Raw genomic sequence first — 15,863 nt, 5'->3', positions numbered from 1 at the left:
AATTCACTACACCAAAACCAGGATTTTGTAACAGTGCAACCTGTCACAGTTTATTTTTCAGTCACAGATACACCTGTGATAAGTCCTGCAACAGTTATAACTGTTATTAAATTTTGTATTTGTGATAATAATTAGGAATATTAAATTCTTTTATTAGTCACAATAATATTTGTTGACAATTTTACAGACGATCACAATTATAATTCAAAGTGATGATTCCACCCAAATATTTCACCACATCTAAAACAACCCCAAAATTATAACACTTTGAATTTTACTTGTCACTAGTTTTCCCACATTTATACAAACTAACAATTATATTTCATTTCTATAAATCAAAATACAATTTTCTTTTTCTTTTTAATTTTCTTAATATTAGAAAACAGGATCAAGACCAAGTCAACAAGTCATGACTTTATAGAAATTTGACTTGACATATCTGCTTCTTCCGAAGACGGTGAAAATTACCAGACTACCCTTATCGGAATAAGTGCAATAAAAATTCCGAAGAATGTGAAAATGACCAGACTACCCTTATCGGAAATAAGTAAAGTAAATATTACAAAATATTACCCTTAATGGAAAAAAGTGCAACAAAATATTATGCAGAATGTGAAAATAACCAGACTACCCTTATCAGAAATAAGTGAAGTAAATATTACAGACTATGAAAATGACCATATTACCCTTAATGGAAATTAGTGCAATAAATATTATGGAAAATGTGAAAATGACCGGACTATCCTTATCGGAAATAAGTAAAGTAAGTATTACAGACTGTGAAAATAACCATACAACCCTTATAAGAAATAAGTAAAGTAAATATTACAGAATGTGAAAATGACTATTTTACCCTTACTAGAAATAAGTGCAATAAATATTATGGAGACTGTGAAAATGACCAGACTACCCTTATCGGAAATAAGTAAAGGAAATATTACACATTTTGAAAATGACCGTATTATCCTTACTAGAAATAAGTGCAATAAATATCATGGAGATGATGAAAATTACTATATTACCCTTACTATAAATAAGTGCAATAAATATCATGAAAATGACCAAACTACCCTAATCAAAAATAAGTAAAGTAAATATTACATACTCTGAAAATGACTATTTTACCCTTACTGGAAATAAGTGTAATACATATTCTGGAGACTATGAAAATGACCAGACTACCCTTATCAGAATTAAGTAAAGTAAATATTACAGACATGAAAATGACTATATTACCCTTACTGGAAATAAATGCAATAAATATCATGGAGACTATGAAAATGACCAAACTACCCTTATCAAAAATAAGTAAAGTAAATATTACAGACTGAAAATGACCATATTACCCTTACTGGAAATAAGTGCAATAATTATCTTGGAAACTATAAAATTACCAAACTACCCTTATCAAAAATAAGTAAAGTAAATATTACAGACAATGAAAATGACCACTTTACCCTTATTGGAAACATATGCAATAAATATTATGGAGACTGTGAAAATGACCAGACTACCCTTATTGGAAATAAGTAAAGTAAATATTACAGACTGTAAAAATGACCATATTACAGTTACTGGAAATTAGTGCAATAAATATTATTGAGTGTGAAAATGACCAGACTACCCTTATTAAAAATAAGTAAAGTTGATATTTCAGACTGTGAAAATGACCATATTACCCTTACTATAAATTAATGCAATAAACATCATGGAGACTATAAAATGACCAAACTGCCCTTATCAACAATAAGTCAAGTAAATATTACAGTATGTGAAAATGCCCATTGTACCCTTACTGGAAATAAGGTTAATAAATATTATGGAGACTGTGAAAATGACCAAACTACCCTTGTCGGAAATAAGTAAGATAAATATTACAAATTATGAAAATTACCATATTACCCTTAATGGAAATTAGTGCAATAAATATTATGGAGATTGTTACCCTTAATGACCAAACTACCATATCACCATATTACCCTTAATGCACAGTCTCCATAATATTTATTGCACTTATTTCCAGTAAGGGTAGTATAGTCATTTTCACGTATGTGTGATATTTATTGCACTTATTTCTAATAAGGGTAGTTTGGTCATTTTGATAGTCTTCATAATATTTATTGCATTTACTTCCAGTAAGGGTAAAATAGTCATTTTGACAGTCTATAATATTTACTTTACTTATTTTTGATAAGGGTAGTTTGGTCATTTTTATTGTCTCTGTGATATTTGTTAACTTATTTCTAGTAAGGGTAATATGGTCATTTTCACAATCTGTAATATTTACTTTACTTATTTCTGATAGTAGTATGGTCATTTTAACTGTATCCATGATATTTATTGCACTAATTCCTAGTAAGGGTAATATGGTCATTTTTACTATCTATGTGATATTTATTGTACTTATTTCCAGTAAGGGTAATCTGGTCATTTTCACAATCTGTAATATTTATTTCACTTATTTCCGATAAGAGTAGTATGGTCATTTTCACTATCTCCATGATATTTATTGCACTAATTTCTAATAAGGGTAATATGGTCATTTTCACTGTTTTGTACTATTTATTTTACTTATTTCCGATAAGGGTAATATGGTCATTTTCTTAAAGTGTAATATTTACTTTACTTATTTCCGATAAGGGTAGTCTGGTCATTTTCACTCTAGTAATCTTTGAACATGTGATGTTCGAATCCGATATATTTCGTCTGCAGATCATCCAAACGGGAAACTCAAGTCTAACTCTAGTAATCTTTGAACCTGTGATGTTCAAATATGATATATTCTGTTTCCAGTTCATCCGAACGAGAAACTCAGGTCTAACACTAGTAATCTTTGAACCTGTGATTTTTCAATTCTGATATATTTCATCTTCAGTTCATCCAAATGAGAAGCTCAAGTCTAACTCTAGTAATCTTTGAACCTGTGATGTTCAAAGATGATGTATTTTGTTTCTAGTTCATCCGAACGACAAACTCAGGTCTAACGCTAGTAATCTCTAAACCTGTGATGTTCAATTCTCATATATTTCGTCTTCAGTTCATCCGAACGAGAAACTCAGGTCTAACTCTACTAATTTTTGAACCTGTGATGTTCATTTCTGATATATTTCGTCTTCAGTTCATCCGAACAAGAAACTCATGTCTAACTCTAGTAATATTTGAACCTGTGATGTTTAATTCTGATATATATTTCGTCTCCAGTTCATCCGAACGAGAAACTCAAGTCTAAATCTAGTAGTCTTTGAACCTATGTTGTTCAATACTGATATATTTCTTCTTCAGTTCATCCGAACGAGAAACACAAGTCTAACTCTAGTCTCTTAACCTGTGTTGTTGAATTCTGATATATTTCGTCTTCAGTTCAATCGAACGAGAAACTCAATTCTAACTCTAGTAGTCTTTGAACCTGTGTTTTTCAATTCTGATATATTTCATCTTCAATTCATCCGAACGAGAAACTCAATTCTAACTCTAGTAGTCTTTGAAACTGTGACGTTCAATTCTGATATATTTCGTCTTCAGATCACCCGAACGAGAAACTCAGGTCTAACTCCAGTAATCTTTGGACATGTGATGTTCAATTCTGATATATTTCGTCTCCAGTTCATCCGAACGAGAAACTCAAGTCTAACTCTAGTAATCTTTGGACCTGGGATGTTCAATTCTGATATATTTCGTCTTCAGTTCATCCGAATCAGAAACTCAGGTCTAACTCTATTAATCTACGAACTCGAGATGTTCAATTCTGATATATTTCATCTTTAGTTCATTCTAACGAGAAACTCAGATCTAACTCTAGTAATTTTTGAACCTATGATGTTGAATTCTGATATATTTCGTCTTCAGTTTATCCAAACGAGAAACTCAGGTCTAAATCTAATAATTTTTGAACTTGTGATGTTTTCGAACCTGATATATTTCTTCTCCAGTTCACCTGAATTAGAAACTCAAGTCTAAATTTAGTAATCTTAACCTGGGATGTTTTCGAATCTGATATATTTCTTCTTCGGTTCACCCGAATGAGAAACTCAGGTCTATATTTAGTAATCTTCGAACCTGGGATGTTCGAATCTGATATATTTTGCTCCAGTTCATCCAAATGAGAAACTTGGGTCTAACTCCAGTAATCTTTGAACCTGGGATGTTCAAATATAATATATTTCTTCTCCAGTTCACTTGAATGAGAAACTCAGGTCTAACTTTAGTTATCTTAACCTGGGATGTTTTCGAATCTGATATATTTCTTCTCCAGTTCACCCGAATGAGAAACTCAAGTCTAACTTTAGTAATCTTCGAACCTAGGATGTTTGAATCTGATATATTTTGTGTCCAATTCATCTAAGTGAGAAGCTTGGGTCTAACTCCAGTAATCTTTGTACCTGGGATGTTCAAATATAACATATTTCTTCTCGAGTTCACCCGAATGAGAAACTCAGGTCTAACTTTAGTAATCTTAACCTGTGATGTTTTCGAATATGATATATTTTTTCTCCAGTTCTTCCGAATGAGAAACTCAGGTTTAACTCCAGTAATCTTTGAACATGAGATGTTCGAATCTGATATATTTCTTCTCTAGTTCTTCCAAATTAGATCGTATGTCAATCATAATAGGGGTAAGTCTTCAATCATCATCATTTGTATGTTTTCGATTTAGGGTTTCATCATCTTTTTCTTTTTTGTCGATTTTTAGGGTTTCGTCATCTGTTAAGTCATTCATCTAATACCTTTTTTTCTTAAAATTTAATTTTAGGGTTCGCCAGAGTTGGAATTTTGAAGAACTGATCTTAAATATGAGCTTAGTAGTTATAGTGGACTTTGCAATAAGTTTTAGGTATAATGGATTTTGCACCTATTATTAAAACCATTTGAACCATTCAATAATTTTTCTCTTTGACACATAGCAAGAACCTAACCATCATGAGAGAAAATTCGGCCTATATATAATATTAAATTAATAAGTATTTTCAGACTTTACCGACATACGTGTATAAGTCGTTTTATATATTTGAATACAGGAGAGAAAATTCGACCTATATAAAAAATTAAATTAATATGTATTTTTAGAATTTACCGAGAAAAAATAGCATTTTACGAGGAGTCTTTGGGTGGGTATAAGAATTCTATGTTATATGGTAATATAGAAAATATATGAGCTCCTAACCGAAAATCAGCTTGTGGCACTTTGGTTAGATTCCCGTATGGGTAGCCTGACCTCTCAGGTTCGACCCCTTCCCTTCATTAATTTTTTTTGAGTATAAAAATCCAGTGGCGTGCAGCTCTACCACTACCCCACTTTAATCGAGTTACAATACATGTACATGTGCGAAATACGCAAACAAAAAATCGTGTCCCTATATTTATTAGGTTTTCTTTTATGAAGTGAAGTTATAGAAGAGAGAGAAAATCAGTCAACCTTATCTCTTTTTCATTCTCCCCCGCCTCTTACTCTCTCCATTTTCTCTGTGAACATGTAACCCTAACCTATTATATGTGTTTTGTGTCTATCTTACATCTTCTAATGTTTCTGCAATAAATCGAAACGCGATCTGATCGAAGAAGAAGAACTTTTGTTTTTCTATTTCTGTTTATACTTACTCGGAACAACAGCTAAGTGAATCTATGAACTGATTTCAGTTTCAATTGTTTTTTGTTTGATCGATTATGAGTTACTTTTGATGACATATTTCTAATCTTGTTTTTCTGTGTGATTTATTAGGTTTTTTCGAAGGAGAACGAGTAGAGGAGAAACCATAAATTTATCAGCAAGAAGAGAAGAAATCCTAACCTCTATTTTGGAACCAAAGTGAGTTCTTTTTCGGTTTTCTTGGTGAAGTCAATCTTTGAACTCAGGTAATGTTTTCTCAAAACCCAATTTTTTTTTTTTAACAATTTGATTTGGCTTATTGATTTGATTTTGTGTTATTAGTAATAAAGTGTTTTCTGATGGGGTTTTTATTTTTCAAGGTTGTTGTGAATGTTATATATAAATCTGAAGGAGGAGTATAGATTTTCTGAGTAGTATTTTTTTTGGGGGGTTTGCCGAATCATTAAGATGAAGCTATAGAATGTTGGACTCATAGATCTAAATAACTACGGGTCTGAACTCATAAATTTTGTGTTGTGTTGTTTTGATCTTTATTTATATTTAGTAACCAATTTAAAATGATTTTGATTATTATTGTATGGGTTTATTTGTATGTATGTGGTTGATAATGGTACTGAATCTGGGATTTTTTTGAGTTTTCGATAGTCGTTATAAGGATATGTTTTTATTTTTATGATTTCGGTTGGCTATTGGAACTGAATGAGGGATCTAGGTAAAGTTTTCCAGGGGAAAGAATCAATTTAGGGTGTGAATATGTGATTTTTGCAGTTTTAATGTTGGTTTTACTTTGCAGCAAGCAGAAGTTTTAAGGATCAACAAACTTTAAAATGGAGGAAAACTATGGAGCTAAGGTGGGGCATGTGTGGACTGCAGAACATTGGGAGAACGAAAGACAAAGAATGACGTAACTCGGTAGTTCTTTTATCTCGTAGCTTGGTTCTGTTTATAACTTAGCTCTGTCTTTAAATATGTAATTCCTTTCGCCAGTATTTTATAATTTCCCTTTAAATGTATTGCAGGTAATGGTAATGACCTCCCAGATTCTATTGGATGCTATGAGGAAAGCATTTTTCAGTTTAGATAATGTGTCTACTGGTGTTTGATAATGGTCATAAGATTAACCATTGATGGGCTTTCACAGGAAGGAGCTATCTTTGCTTCTATTCCAACAACATTATTTTGGATGGCTTATATTGCTTGTTCGTTGCTTACATGGGTATGTATATTGAAGAACCAAGATATACCTTTTACTCTGAACTGTGTGTCATCTTGCTCTTCTAACACTAAATCTTGTTTTATCTTAGCCTGTTAGAGACATCTTACAATAATATTTTGTATTGTCTTTTTTTTTCAGAGTTGATGGGGTCAGTTATCTCTCATTACAAGGAATCAGTAACACCTCCAAGGAATCAACCTGTCTAATTTTAGGCCATTTGGAAGGCTTTGGCAGGACTACTTTTAATTCTTTACCAATCAGGTGAATCTACTTCTATTTTTACGCAAATTTATTATTATTGGATGGTGTGTTTTAAACTTAGTAATATTAACATTGCTTGATTTATGACAGTGAATGACGGAAGTTAATGGTTGCATGAGATTGGAACAATCTATACTTTGGTCTAAAATTGATTCCGGTGTTTAGAAATTTTGCGAACATGTCAATGGTTAAGTACTATGACAAACAGACAACTTTAACACCTTATGCTCCGTTGAGCCCATAGTATGTGAAGTTTCTATGACTATGGGTGTTACAAAACGTAATATCATCTTAGATATATAAGGAACAATGTTTTTCTGTTAGTATGAGTTAGCTGTAAAGGTTTTGCAGCTAGTTTGACCTTGTTTTGTGTAATTTACTATTTTGGCAGGCTCCTAAAAGAGGGGTGAAGGCACCAGTGGCGGCAAAGAAGAAGACCGTAAGTTTTAGTTTCTTGTGAACATGTTCACCAAAGAAGCTATTTTACTAAATATGTAGCTTTCCCTGCTGAAGATGAAATTTTCATCTTGCAGGATAAGGTTGTGAACCCTTTATTTGAAAAGCGTCTAAAACAGTTTGGTATTGGTGGTGCATTGCCTCCAAAAAGGATTTGCATAGGTTCGTGAAATGGCCAAAAGTTGTCCGCATTCAACGCCAAAGGAGGATTTTAAGCAACGTTCGACGGTTCCACCTGCTTTGAACCAGTTCACAAAGACCTTAGATAAAAACCTTGGTATGTATGTCGAGTTTCGTATATGTATTACATTTATTATGTCTCTGTGATGCTATTAGAACGATACAGTTGATTATTTCTTAGTAGGACCTAACCCAATTGCATTTTCTTTTCCAGGAAAACGACAAAGTTGGAGGACGATTTATATAGTTCGGTTACATATTACTTGGAATGCTTGTTGGACCTGCAACTGCTGGAAGAGGAGAATCATATTTGTTGAACAAAAGAGAAGGTCAATTCATTGCCTGGCATATCGCCTATTTTACTACCGATCATCTAATTTACTGCTGGGGTATTGAATTTTTAAACAAATTTCTCAAGTATAAGTCGGAAGTGTCTAATTTACTACTGATTAGTGCAATTCATTTCCTTGCAGATCGGATGATGGTGGATGCTTGCCTTACAGAAGGTGCTCACTACCAGGACCTTGTTCAGGTGCATAACTCATAAGTGTTGCAGATCTGAAAGACAATCGGCACGCAAGACAAGGCAAAGACTGTTATGTGAGTTCTATCTTTTAGTCTACTTATATGTTATCTATTTAAGTTTCTAAACATATGTTATATTCCCTCAAACTTAGGAATATGAATTCTCTCCAAGTATCAAACTTCATGAAGAGATATCAATAATAATGTAGTTCTTTACATTTCTTTATTCTGTTTTTATCAAAACTTGTCATTAACATGTTCAATTTTTATTATATGTAGCTCATGCGTGTTTGATGCCAATGCTGGAATTAATTGAAATGATTAATTTGTCTATGCTCGCGTTAAATGGTATGATAAAAAATCTTATTGGTTCATTTGTATATTTTTATTCTCTTGCAACTTCTTATCTCATTGTGTATTAATTAAGTAAAGCTTGTTTTTTCTTGGTTGCAGCTCACAAAGTGTTGGCTCTGAATTGTGCTTGGTTAAATAAAACAATTTTTTGGTTGCAAGTATCATAATGAATAGACCTTTGTGCTTGTATTTCCACAATGTATGTATGAGTGTTGAAATGTGTGTCGCAGCCTGTGTTTCAGGATAAATTGTGTCGCAGGCCTGTAAACTGGAAGCCCAGGTCCGTTATAATGGATCTGGACTATCCATTTTTTTTAATTGTAATTTAAAGAATTGTCACGGAAATAATTGTTACAAAAAGTGTTAGTTAAAAAGAACACGTGTCATCATCTGGGTGCTGATATAGGACGATGACACGTGTTACTAAAAGATTTGTTACAAGCAATAGGTAACACTTATAAGTGTTACTGTAACCGTTACTACAAGAACACACGTGTTCATAAAGGGATCGTTGCAATAGTATACTCACACCTAAACTGTGACAGTTTTCGTGACAAATGAGCCACGTGTCGCTTTCCTAAAATTAGGTCAATTGTGGCTAACAATTAGTGTAACGCTTTTTATATGTGACTGTCTCTGGATCTTGTCACAGATAAAACCGTTACAAAACACGATCACAATTATTAATAACGGACTATTTAGTACAGTTATAACCGTTACAAATTCAATAAGTAACAGGTATAGCCTGTGACAAAATCCTGGAAATGGTGTAGTGATTGTCAAGGTTCTATGAGGTTCGATAGTTTATCATCAACAGTTGAAGAACGAAGAAGACGTTGTTTCTACTGAGCACTATGGGAGAGTCGAAGAAAGATACATTTGGTTGCTTTGTTAGTCCGCTTTCAATCTGGCACAAGATCTTTCTAGCACTGGTTTAACTCATCACACGTAATTAGTCCAGCTGTGTAGCAGATGTCCCTCTCATCTTTATCTCTCTCCTAATCTTATCCAGCTGTAAAGCAGCGGACGCATCTTACAATGTTTATCTAGCTGTGTAGCGGATATCTCTTTATCTAGCAGTGTTGCGGATGTGTCTCCCTTTTCTTCAGTCAGCTTTAGAGCTGACACCTTTAATTTCTCTGGCATTCTAGTTACTTGGAGATAGGTTGAGAATATGTATGTCCTCATAGCTCTTTGGATACTTGTAACCAATTAGAAGTAATGGTTTTGTGGGTACACCTCTGGTAAACCCTCCCGAGATTAACTCAGTTTTATTTATTTTTTATTAGTTTTACTCGAGGACTAGCAAATAATAAGTTTGGGGGTATTTGATAGACGCATTTATGTGTCTAATTTGTCCTCAATGTTTCGTATTGTTGGTACTTGTTTTCGTCCTTATTATGGTGTTTTGTGTATTTTTAGGTATTTTTGGAAAATAAATATTGTTGGAAAAATCGGCTCGAAAAATCACTCGGAACACCCCCGGAGGACACTTGATATACGGAGTCCAGATTTGGTTAAGGGGCACCTCAATTACTAAGGGGCACCCCAAAAAGGCAGCTGCTATTCGCACCCTATAGCTGGTTAGGGGTCACCATCTTCTTCGTTTGAAACTTAAAAATTGGCGGGAAAAATGTGGCAGCTCTCTGAGAATTTTCGATCGAAATTTGAAGATGTTATAATGTGATTCAATGGCTAAAACTTCACGGGAACACTTGACTGGGATATACAGGCGTGGTATGGGCTTCAAAATCATCCGGATTTGGTTGGATAATCGGCAGTGAAGAAAACAGGGTTGCTCGGGTTTTGGTTTCTCCATCACGAGTTCTGTGTAGTTGGCGTGTGGATTGATAGAGTTTTACTTCTGGTGGAACGTGAAAACAATGCCCTGAGAGTATCTCGACATCAACAGGCGTGTGAAGAGGCGAGAAAGGAAAGAAAATTTCCTTTATTATTTTTCTTTACTGTCGAGATATGGGAAGATTTTCTGGAGTAATGAGCCAAGATTCTTAGTCCAAAGGTGTATAAATAGGCTACTGGGGTCGAGCAGAAGAGGGACGGAGAGATTGGGAGAGAGAAAAGAGCACCACAGAGCGAAAAATCAAATTTGCAGAGCTTCCATTTCTGTTGCAGCAAAACTGTAGAACACGAAGAACGGACCTGCACCAGCAGTCGTTTTTGAACAGTCACAGCGACTCATTCTGTGGGTCGCAGTTTACAGGCAGACTTAAAAACACAACAACAACACTAATGGCTCTTTGTAACGGCTTTTGCAACAATTATAAGCGTTGAAAACCCAATTTTTATTATAATTCTCCCTTATTCATCATTTGTAACCCTTTGAGCATAAATGAAATCAAATTTTGAGCGTGTTTCCAACATGATGAGCGGCTAATTCTGTCGTAACCAAGGCAATGGATGAATCTATTCACACATGAACAATGGGTAACTATTTCATTTGTTCTAATATTTAATTATAATTCACTCAATCACTGCTTTAGCAGAGTTCTTAAAAGTTTACATAATTTTTTTCATTAGTTGTGATTCAATTAGATGCTTTGGTTAGATAATCTATGCTTAAGGGGTACAATTAATTTTTGAGAATATGTTTTATTATTTGTGGATTAAGAAATAAAGGATGAAAAGGATAATTAGAGTTATGAAATATTTGACATCATTCATGTGTAATAGTAGATTCTAGTGTCTTGGTTATTTTCCAATCACTTGAAATCAATTTTGAGTTAAGTTTTCTATATTTTTAAGTTCTATTAAGTCTAGAATTCATTGCCTTCACAAGCCTCAACGAACTCTTTACTACAACATCATTGAAAATATCATCAACAACCGAAGTGCTTCTTCAAGAGTTAAGAGTCAAAAATTGGGTTACTTTTTTTTGAAAGTGCTAAAGTATTTTGTGATGAACATGACATTGTCCTTCCGGAATTTTCAGATCAATATATGATTGGAACCAGTCGTTCTTGTTAGCAGAAATACCATATTACCATTGAACATCATTACCGCTTAGATATATTTAATGTTGTCATATATTTTCACATAATGGAGCCAAGCAATGGATTCGCGGAGGAATCAATGGAGCTACTTGTGCTATGTTCAGCTTTCAGTCCTGATGAAAGTTATAAATCTTTTGACATTGATTCCCTTTACACTCTAGCGGAAAAGATTTATCCTGAAGATTTCACAGTACAAGAAGTATGTATTTTAAGAAGCCAACTAAAACATTAAAAATGTGACGTTGTCGACAATCCAGATTTTGGAAACATGACTTATGTCGCTGAATTATGTCGGAGATTGGTTGAAAATGGTAAGTCAAATGTCTATGATTTGATATATAGATTAATTCGCCTTGTCTTGACTCTTCCCGTTTCAACAACTACTACAAAAAGGGTATTTTCATGTATGAATATTGTGAAACCAGTTGCTCGTAACAAGATGGGTGATAAGTTTCTTGCAGATTGTATGGTAAATCATGTTGAATGAGAAATTGCTGAAGAAGTGAAATGTGACTATAATAGGTACTTTCGCTTCATTGAAAAATTGAAAGGTTCAATTCTAGTACCCAAGTCGGTATATATGGGTGTATCTCTTTTTTTATAGATAGTTATTATACGTGTATATATATATATGTATCGTGGGACCGAAAATCTTCAAATTTATGGTCAAACGTTATACTTGTACTTATAAAGTCTTAACGTATTACAACTTTTTTGTTATAAACTATGCTATCTTTTGTACTAAACTACTTATCCAAACTTAATGGAATATAATATTTTGCTATATTTGGTTTGCTGATGGTTTTTGTTCATTTTATGGAGTTAACCTCTTAAGATTTTGTAAGGTTTTAGTGATTCCCATTGCAGCCTTGCAGGTGCGGTGATGTATAGTTCACCGGTTGCTATATAGATTAGGAAACGGTTACGATTTCGTTGTTGGACAAGCGACGTTGACTCTTCTCGGTGAAGTATTACATAAATCACACCGAGTCTTTATTAGATCTTACTTGTCGTCCATATGTCGTCCGTGCTAGATATCAGATTACAACATTTTTTGAGACCCTATTGCCTGTTCAGACCCTTCAACATGGTGAGGAAATCAACTGATGTCTCTCATATACACGCTCCAACAACATCAATTAGGTATATATGGTCTATTACTACTAATAAAATGGTGCAGATGTGATTCTTTTGATCAGTGTGGGTGGGAAAACAATATTCATCAGCAATTAGGTATTAAATCCTTTTGCAAAAACATAATTATTTTCTATGAATTTAGAGTTAAATGGAGTGTTTAATTTCTATGAAACTCTGGTAGGTAACAATCTCTTTATCATTTCTGTCGATGTCTTGAATAATAGGAATATTTAACTGTTACAAGTATGACTACCTTTTTATCTCTATATATCTGCCATATCACTTGTATCTTTTTTCTTCTGTAAGAAATTGCGTTTTGCGTAGATCGGTATGTACGGATTTGAGAAAATGCTAAACTGTGTCATTGCTTAGGTTTAACCCATCAATGGCATGGAAACAACTTTCATTCTTTACTAAAAAATGTGAGTCTCTGTTAAATTTTTGGAGTGTAGGTGCAAAATTCAGCCATTTGAATATTGGATATACATTTATATTTTCTTTTTCGAATCCAAACCATCTTGGTCTAATTCTATTATAAAGTGGATAAGTAACATGAAACATATAGAGTTGAAATTTGTTCTCTTTTAACAAATCAAATCACCAAAAACAAAAACAAAATCAAAATCGGTAAACGTTCTCATGTACGACTATGGTTCAGTTTTGCATTGAATGTATGGCTTTCACCATTGCCCCCAGATCATCTATTTATGTTCTTTTGTCTGGACTTGTCGTAGTATAAAAGTACTCAATTATGCTACTATTTGTGCCAGGTTTTACAGTATAGGCAGATATGTATTGTTAGTATTTGAGGCTTCATGCTCTTTTCTTGGTATTTTATGCTTAGTTGATACTACTAGTATGTAGCAGTACTATAACAAGCGTTGCGACATATTTAGTTTTATTGTTGCAGACCATTTTTATGATAAAAAGTTATGAGTTTAAGTTTTCGTTTTCTTATATGCGCCAGATTTTACATGCAGATATGTATTGCATGTATCAAGGCTTCATAATCTTTTTCCAGTTTTTCATACTGACTAGTATGTTATAATACTATATATGTATACTAACAATGTAAAACAACATTACAATCTAAAAATAAAATAAACTGACAACTAGAGTAAAAACATAACAATAGGAATTTATATGTACTGCCAACTAAAATCTAACCCAATTAAGCAGCAAATATTAATATGTACTATCAGTTCTGATCATAAAGCATTACATAATGTACAAAACTAATATTCATATTGTCGGGATGCAGAATCACAACAGTATTGTACAAGAGACAACATTAACTATCATAGAATCACAACTGTACAATACAAGATACAACATTAACCACCAGTTTCCACTCCCAAACTGCTACGAGATAATTTATCAATCCATACCCAACCACAATTCGCTTAGAAACACTATGTATATGCTAACATCTCCATATCCACCAGTGTCATTGCATACAGAGTTAAAACCATCACCAGACTAATCACATATCTAGATCCTCATTCGGTCATCTCTCACCACAATATCAACCAACGCTTCCCAATTCACATGCTCTTGCACCATATCCATGATCACGGACGAAACTAGTTTCGCAGGTGCTTCGGTAATCTTTTTTATATTCTTCACATTACCTACATAATCAACAAGGTAATTTTTTCAGTACAAATAGATATATATTGTAAGACAAGAGAACTTATCAAGTTTTTTAGTTAGATATTTTCCTTCAAGAACATGTTGTTGGCATTCTATCATCAGAAATATGTTTTTATCCATCACTACATATCAATATATACTGCCAAAAACAAATTTTTGGTATTCAAGCATGAGAAACCTATGACATATCAATATGTACTGCAGGATCATATTCAAGCATAAACTAGGGCTAAGGATCTATGCGATACATAATTATATGTAATGCATCAACGAATCATTTTTGGATAAGTACATATTGATATATAATGATGCTTATGGGGAGCATAAAAGAGGTTTTAGTACAACAAAACATATTGATATGCACTGATTCTTACGGAGAACTAAAAAAGAGTTTTACATAGTACAACATAACGTATTGATAAGTACAAATGCATACACAAAACAATAAAGAAAACTAAAAAAAGGTCATGATCATAATGCACAAGAAAGCTACAACAACATCCATGAACATCGTGTCTCCATCTTTGTGCATCAAGTATATGGGAATCTAAGTTAAGAGCCTGGATCATCCGTCTCAAAAAGCCTATCGAAAAAATGTTGCAACATTATACCTAAGAAAAAAGTTTGTAAATATTACTCCCCCAGTTTCAAAAAGACTGTCCGCTTTGACTTTGTCAAAATATTAAGGAGACCACGGTATTTTACTTGACTATCCTTAGTTACTTACCTATTTAATTTTAATAAAAATGCTAGCAATAAATGCTATATAAAATTGTTTGGAAGATTATAAATACAAAATATAAAACGAAAATTAAAAGATATCGAATATGTGGAGTATAAACTTTATTAGGAATTTAATTTTTGGAGCCAAATACATATTCTCTTAAAAGGAATGAAGGATATATTTGTTTCCTTAGTTATAAAAATTTCTTTAATATTTTAGATCGTGTCTCGTTAAAAACAAATTTATGAAATAAAAAATTAAGGGTAATATTAGAGAGTTCACTATAAAAATATGACTATAAACAAAAGTTGGACACAATTTTGAAACAGACGAAAATAGAATAGAGGACAGTCTTTGTGAAACGGAGGGAGCAGATTAAATGAATAAGGAGAACAATAGTTCTCAAACCTATAAGAAAGATATTGTTACCCAATAATGCATCACTACATATTCATAACAAACACAACAATGCATATTCACTACAATCAATATGAATCTCGTTAATAAGAATTACTAATATTGATATGTAATTCAAGAAACACAACAATGATATGATATGTATCCTACAATTTCATGACAAACACAAAAAAACACAACAGAATTTCCACTGCATCTCCAGATATGTAGTGGTAGATAAACAAGATGTATTGTTTATGTATCAATAAGCACATCTCTAGATATTAACAGCATATCCAAACACTACATATTGGTATGTAGTTGTGTATACCAATATGTATAACT

General features: G+C 32.9%; 2 long non-coding RNA genes across 2 annotated transcripts; both read left to right on the top strand.

Annotated features, from left to right (window-relative positions):
- The first annotated feature begins 5,962 nt into the window (after positions 1-5,962).
- LOC113339396 lies at positions 5,963-7,300 on the top strand. The gene is made up of 6 exons (XR_003355069.1): positions 5,963-6,096; positions 6,399-6,517; positions 6,625-6,630; positions 6,747-6,821; positions 6,960-7,082; positions 7,173-7,300. It is a non-coding gene; the product is annotated as an uncharacterized LOC113339396 (long non-coding RNA).
- Positions 7,301-8,208: 908 nt separating this feature from the next.
- Positions 8,209-8,917, top strand: LOC113339907. The gene is made up of 3 exons (XR_003355182.1): positions 8,209-8,318; positions 8,523-8,591; positions 8,697-8,917. It is a non-coding gene; the product is annotated as an uncharacterized LOC113339907 (long non-coding RNA).
- Positions 8,918-15,863: the final 6,946 nt, after the last annotated feature.

Source organism: Papaver somniferum, unplaced genomic scaffold, assembly GCF_003573695.1.
Source record: "Papaver somniferum cultivar HN1 unplaced genomic scaffold, ASM357369v1 unplaced-scaffold_21, whole genome shotgun sequence".
Taxonomy (NCBI): domain Eukaryota; kingdom Viridiplantae; phylum Streptophyta; class Magnoliopsida; order Ranunculales; family Papaveraceae; genus Papaver; species Papaver somniferum.
This window is presented reverse-complemented; position numbering and strand designations above follow the sequence as displayed.